Source organism: Chrysemys picta, chromosome 1 (assembly GCF_011386835.1).
Source record: "Chrysemys picta bellii isolate R12L10 chromosome 1, ASM1138683v2, whole genome shotgun sequence".
Taxonomy (NCBI): Eukaryota; Metazoa; Chordata; order Testudines; family Emydidae; genus Chrysemys; species Chrysemys picta.
In genome coordinates this window covers 95,777,749-95,783,956 of record NC_088791.1, presented here as the reverse complement: position 1 = coordinate 95,783,956, position 6,208 = coordinate 95,777,749, and the positions used below count along the sequence as shown (strand labels likewise).

The 6,208-nt window shown below is 49.7% G+C and overlaps 1 pseudogene; it reads right to left on the bottom strand.

Moving 5' to 3' along the window:
• Nucleotides 1-6,208, bottom strand: part of LOC101950528 (cytokine receptor common subunit beta-like) — a 39,240-nt pseudogene that overhangs the window by 5,649 nt on the left and 27,383 nt on the right.

The following is a 6,208-nucleotide window of genomic DNA, read 5'->3' as shown; positions in this document are numbered from 1 at the left end:
CCTTCCTCTGAAGCAGCTGGCACCGGCATCTGTTCCTGGCAGGATACTGGATGAGATGGACATTAGCTAGACCCAGTCTGGCAGTTTCTGTGTTTCTGGAGCCTAGGGAGCCCAAGCAGCACATCACCCTACAGAGACTGAAATCACCACCACCCACATTATATAGCACCAGACCTTTGCCTGGCACTTGGCAGAGATTGTAAGAAGACATGGCTCCTGCCCCAAGGAGCTTACAGCCACTGAGGTAGAAGATAGCGAAAGGGAGGGGGCAGGCAAGGAGAGATGGGGGTTCAAACAAATACAAACAATGGCCTGAGTTTTCCAAACGTGACCAGTGATGGCAGGACACCAACCTCAAGACACTTTAAGGTACGTCTCCACTGCAATGTTTACGTTGGCCCCACACTTCTCTTGCACTGGAGGAATTATCCTCTGGCCTATTGTGGCTCCTACTGGCTCTTGTATGCTGCCAGAGCCAGAATCAGCCCCAAGGGTGGTGAGGGCCTCACTTCCCGGTGACAGGAAGACAGGGCGTGTGCGCGAGGGGGCGTGTGTGTATCGGTGTGCTGGGGGTGCTTATCCACCTCCATTTCCAGATTGGGAAATCAAGAGCATTGAGGCAAGCCCATTTCCAGAAGACCCCCTGAGCTGAGTGGATCTCAGTTTCAGTGAACTGCAGAGGATTGTGGCCCAACCTCTGGGTCTGTGCTGAAGCTGACTGGAGTGTCTAACTCAGCAAGACAGGAGTGGAGGGGTCCCTGTTCTGGCAGGAGCAGGTTCTCTGTTGTATCCCAGCTCATTGAGTGACGGTCTCAAGGGAAGACAAATGGAAATTGATGTGCAATTGCCCAGGAAAAGGCTGCCATGAAGGCAGAAGCAGCCAAACAAACAGCTGCACCCCAGCAAACACTGGACTTAAAAGACAAAGAGATTGAAGCACAGAACGATGCTCAAGAATAGAAGAAGAGAGAATTGGGTAGCATGCTCTGTCCAAAAAAAAAAAAAAAAAAAGGGAATTTTAGATGTACTGCCTCCACCATGGACAGTGTCCAAGTCTCTGGCAGTAAGTTCAGGAGGAGGGTGTGACATTGCACTCCATATGATTTTATATGTTACTATTTAATATGCTAATGAGTGTGAATATAATGTAACTGGAATATGCATCATGCAAAGGGTCTCTTGTAAGGTATCATTATAAAGCTTATAATCTATTGAGTGTGGTCATCCTATTTGTATAAATGTATCGTTCTTGTATCTGAAACTAAAAATATGAAATATAACTCTGAGGTCCTATTGTAATTATGCAACGTGTGGGCCATTAATGGTGGTTTGGAATCTTGATGGCTCCCATCAACTAGGACAATTGGTTGTAAACGGCTCTGTTTACTTGCAAGCCTTCCTGTGAGTCAGGCCAGGAAGAATGAAGGCTTGGGGTCTCACAGGACATGTGACCATGTCACCTGGTACTGGAATCCATCTTAAACCTGGTGCTTTTCCATTTAGAAGGAGGGGTGGGAACCCAGAGAGAGACAAAGGATTCCTGCCTTGTGCCAAAGCTATAGAAGGGGGTGGAACAGAACAAAGGGCGCTGCAATCATGAGAAATCCCCTAGATACCACCTGAGCTGGAACAAGGACTGTACCAGGGGAAAGGATTGGGCCCAGTCTGTGAAAGAAACTTATTGGAACATCTGAGGGTGAGATTTACCTGTATTCAGTTTCTTAAATGTATTAGGCTTAGACTTGCGTGTTTTGTTTTATTTTGCTTGGTAACTTACTTTGTTCTGTCTGTTATTAATGGGAACCACTTAAATCCTACTTTTTATATTCAATAAAATCACTTTTGTTTATTAATTAACCCAGAGTAAGCAATTAATATCCGGGGGAGCAAACAGCTGTGCATATCTCTCTATGAATGTTATAGAGGGCGGACAATTTACGAGTTTACCCTGTATAAGCTTTATACAGAGTAAAGTGGATTTATTAGGGATTTGGATCCCATTGGGAGCTGGGTGTCTGGGTGCTAGAGACAGGAGCACTTGCTAAGCCGTTTTCAGTCAAGTCTGCAGTTTGGGGGGCATGGGTCGGACCCTGGGTCTGTGTTGCAGCAGATTAGTGTATCTGGCTCAACAAGGCAGGGTTCTGAACTCCCAAGCTGGCAGGGCAAACGGGCTCAGAGGTAGTCTCAGCACATCAGGTGACAGTCCCAAAGGGGTTTCTGTGACCCCAACCCATCACACACCTCCATTTCCAGATTGGGAAATCAAGGTCATTGAGGCAAGCCCTTTTCCAGAAGGGGAGATAGTGTAGGAAGGGCTCAGGGTTTGGGACTGGTGTTTCCAGGGAGCCAGGGAGACCAGGGGCTGCAAGTCCATCCATTGACATTTCCAGATGGGCACGTGGAGGATGTGCCAAGGTTTATCATTCACACCAGTTACATTTGCCACCCCTCCCTGATGGGATCAGCCACACACAGGAACTGAGATGCCACCATCACCGAGTAACGTCTGGAGAGTATCACCACTGAGCAGTGCACCGACCACTCACCCATCCAGCACTTGGATGAAGCTGACCACGTCTGTCTTCTCGGAAGGGCTCTGCTTGCCAAAGCCCAGCTGGCTGCTCGGCAGCGGAATCCCGAGCGGTCCTTTCTGAAAAGAGAGAAGGGCAGATAGCACTCCTGGCACACACAGGCTGATTCCCTGAGGGCAGAGGGGAGCCAGAAGCCAGAAATGGAGATACTGCAGTATGTGGTAGCACTTTAATCCCTCTTGGAGGCAACATTGCTCCTGGGGACTGGCGGTTTGATGGGGGGAATATGTTCGGAGGCCCCCTGTTGGAGGCCTCGTGGCCCTGCCTCACCACCCCTCAAAAAAGAGCAGAGGAGAGTCCTCCAGGCAGTCTAGAGTGGCTGCAGGGGAGCAGCTAATCAGAGGGGCTGCTGGAGTGACCAATCAGGGGGCACAAGGGCATATAAAAGGAAGCAGCAAGGGCAGAGCAGTCAGTTGCTGCCTGGAGCTTGAAGAGGGAGAAGTGTGTGCATGCCCTGCTGGAAGAGCAGCAGGGGCAGTTCGGTGCAGGCAGGCTGAGCCCAGAACCTAGCCAGAGCAGGTGAGGGTACCACGATGGGCGCTGCTGGTCTGGTTGAAGATTGAGCCCAGGGAGGGCTGCCGAAAGGACACCAACCGAGGGAACCGAGATGGGCCCCTTTTGGGTTGTTAAAGAATGAAATGTGACAGACACTGAAAACCACGGGGTTAGGAACAGAGTCTGACTGTGGATTGAAAACCAGCGACATGACTGGGAACAAAGAGCTATCGGGAATGGCTGCTCCTCAAGGTGCAGGGAGCTCATTACTGAGCTGTCCTGGGACCAGCCCTGGGAGCTGTGTGCATTATGGATTTGGAGAGAGAACTGGGCAGCAGGTTGGTGACATTTGCCAGTGACACAAGATTGTTTCAGTTAGAACTAGAAAGACTTGACAGCATCTCCGGGTGGATGTGAACCCATGGAGGGAATGAGCAACACAAATAGTAGGTGCGGTTCAGCTTGCCCAAGCGTAAGGTAAAACACAGTGGCAAAAATACTATCACCCGGGCTTCTCCTATGCACTGCTGGGCAGGGTCCTCGAAGGACAATGTGTGACGTTATCTGATTAAGATATGACCATGTAGATCATTGTTGCAACCTCTCATATATCTGCAACAAATCTCATACAAAATGTGGCATGTAAGATGTCTATGAAAAGGTTATGATTTGTTGGTTATGATTATGCTATCTATATGCATGTATCATTCTTGTATTTGAAGTTATAAGTATTGGCTCTATACCTGGATTTCAAATGCTTGCTCCTGAGGTAACGCCCACAAGGTAGTTAGCCAGCACAGCTTGGAGAGACTATTCAAATTAAGAGGCTCATCAAAAAACACTTAATGGTCAATAGACCATGGGAGACCCCCATCTACACTGAATGAACTGTCCTGCAAAGGTGCTGTTTGAGGTATAGGTAATGGCTTCTTGTAGCGGGGCAGTCACCCCGTTCCAGTTAAGAAGGGATTAAAAGCAGCCAAGGGAGGCTGGTTGGGTAAACAGCCACAGGTGTGGACACATCCAACTAGGGTCCAGCTGACCCTGATAAAAGGGCAGGCTGAGAGAGTAGGAGAGACTCTTGCTCCAGCTGAGGAGCAGAGAGGACCAGGCTGCCTGGGAGAGTAAGCAGGGTACCTAAGGCAGAGCAAGGCTGGGGAAAGGCAGGCAGAGCTGAGGAGCTCTGGCCTGGTGAGTCCCCAGGTTGAGACCTTGCTAAAGGCCAGGGGAGATACAAGGACTGCAGGGAGGCAGCTGGGGGTGGAAAGGCATCTGGTCTAAACCGCTTGCCAATGAGAAGTGGCCACTTCAGGCTGCAGTTTGTCCCTGAGGGAAGGGGCTAGATGAGGACTAGCAGTGGATCATTGAGGTGAGGTGGGCTTAGGGGACTGGGGTTCCCCAGGGAGGGGAGACCCAGAGTGTGGGGATACTGCTTTGGGGCAGCACCCCAAGGTAAGGAACACTAGGGTCTAGGAGGGATGCAGGACCTGAAGTGCTATAAGTGGTGGCGATCAGGAGGAAGCAAGCACCAGTAGAAAGACGCCGGCCAGCAGGAGGGACGCCGAGGCTGGAACTGACCAGCAGAAGGTGCTGCGGCGGTGAGTGCCCACCGTGCTACACTTCTGTGTCCAAACCTTCATGCATGGACATGTGACTTGGCCATGTGACTCCAAACACTATCTTGTCACCTGTAATTTTCCACTAGCTGTGCTGAGAGCTTTGTTTGAAAGAATAGGTTCCCTGCACGTGGCAGAAGATATAAAAGGCCCTGGAAACCCCTCCATTTTGCCTTTATCCTGCCCCGACCTCTTTCCTGCCCAAAGCTCTGGACTATGAACTTATATCAATAGAAGCAGTCTAATCAAGGAATTCAGGACCTTTCAATGATTTAGAAGCAGCCAGAGACTTGACTTAAGCCAGCAGTTTATTCCATCACTGCTACAAGCCTGAGTGTGGTCTTTGCAATTACTATATGTATTTGATTCCTCTGAGCAATTTTAACTCATCTTTTTATAAATAAATCTTTAGATTCTACATACTAAAAGATTAGCATCAGCATGATTTTTTGGGTAGGATCTGAGTTACATATTAATCTGGTTGTGTGGCTGACCCTTTGGGATCAGAATAACCTTTTATTTTTTGAGACTGGTTCTAAAGAACCACTCATCTCTAAGGATACGTCCAGATTACCCGCTGGATTGGCGGGTAGCGATCAATCTATCTGGGATTGATTTATCGGGTCTCATCTAGACGCGATATATCGATCCCCGAACATGCTCCCGTCGACTCCAGAACTCCACCGGAGCGAGCGGCGGTAGTGGAGTCGACAGGGGAGCCACGGCCGTCGATCCCACGCCGTGAGGATGGGAGGTAAGTCGAAATAAAATACGTCGACTTCAGCTACGCTATTCCCGTAGCGGAAGTTGTGTATTTTACATCACCACCACCCCCCCCCGCTCCCCAGTGTAGACCAGCCCTTAATCCAGTATTTTTGGTGGTGATATAAGAACTGGAATGCCTAAGGAAACAGCTTTTATGATGTCTTGTTCGCCAGTGTAGTGAAACTGAAGTTTACTTTTGTTGCTGGTTTGGTATATCTTATGGAAGAATAACCACCAGTTTTAGGTTGTTTGCCCCGTTTCTCAGCAGTTTGGCATTGAGGCACAGTTACACAATGTAATGGGGTATTTACCCTACAGATGCTGTGAAAGGGTAAAAGTTTGAGAGGCCTGCTTGAACCTGGAGGATAGGCCAGGCCCAATTAGAAATAAAGCCCAGGTGGGGAAGAGAAGGGCTTGTAGCCATAAAGAGCTGAGTGAGATAGTGGGAGGAAGGAGACCTGGGGAGAGGAGGTGGGAAGTAACCTGAGAGAAGGCTGAGAGAGAGGAGGCAGAGCAGACAGCCCACTCTAGGGGTGAGTGGGAAGCCTGACTGGAGACAGGGACCCTGAAGAGCAGTAGCCTGCTGGAGCCCCTGAGTGAGGGGAGGAGCATGTCAGCTCCTGGACAGCAGGGCTGTTGAAAGCACAGGACCTGGAGACAAGCTGTGGGGATAAGTGGAGCAGATGAGGCAGGCCTGTGAGGATAAGGTGGCCAGCTGAGCCCAGCCAGGCTGAGGGGTTG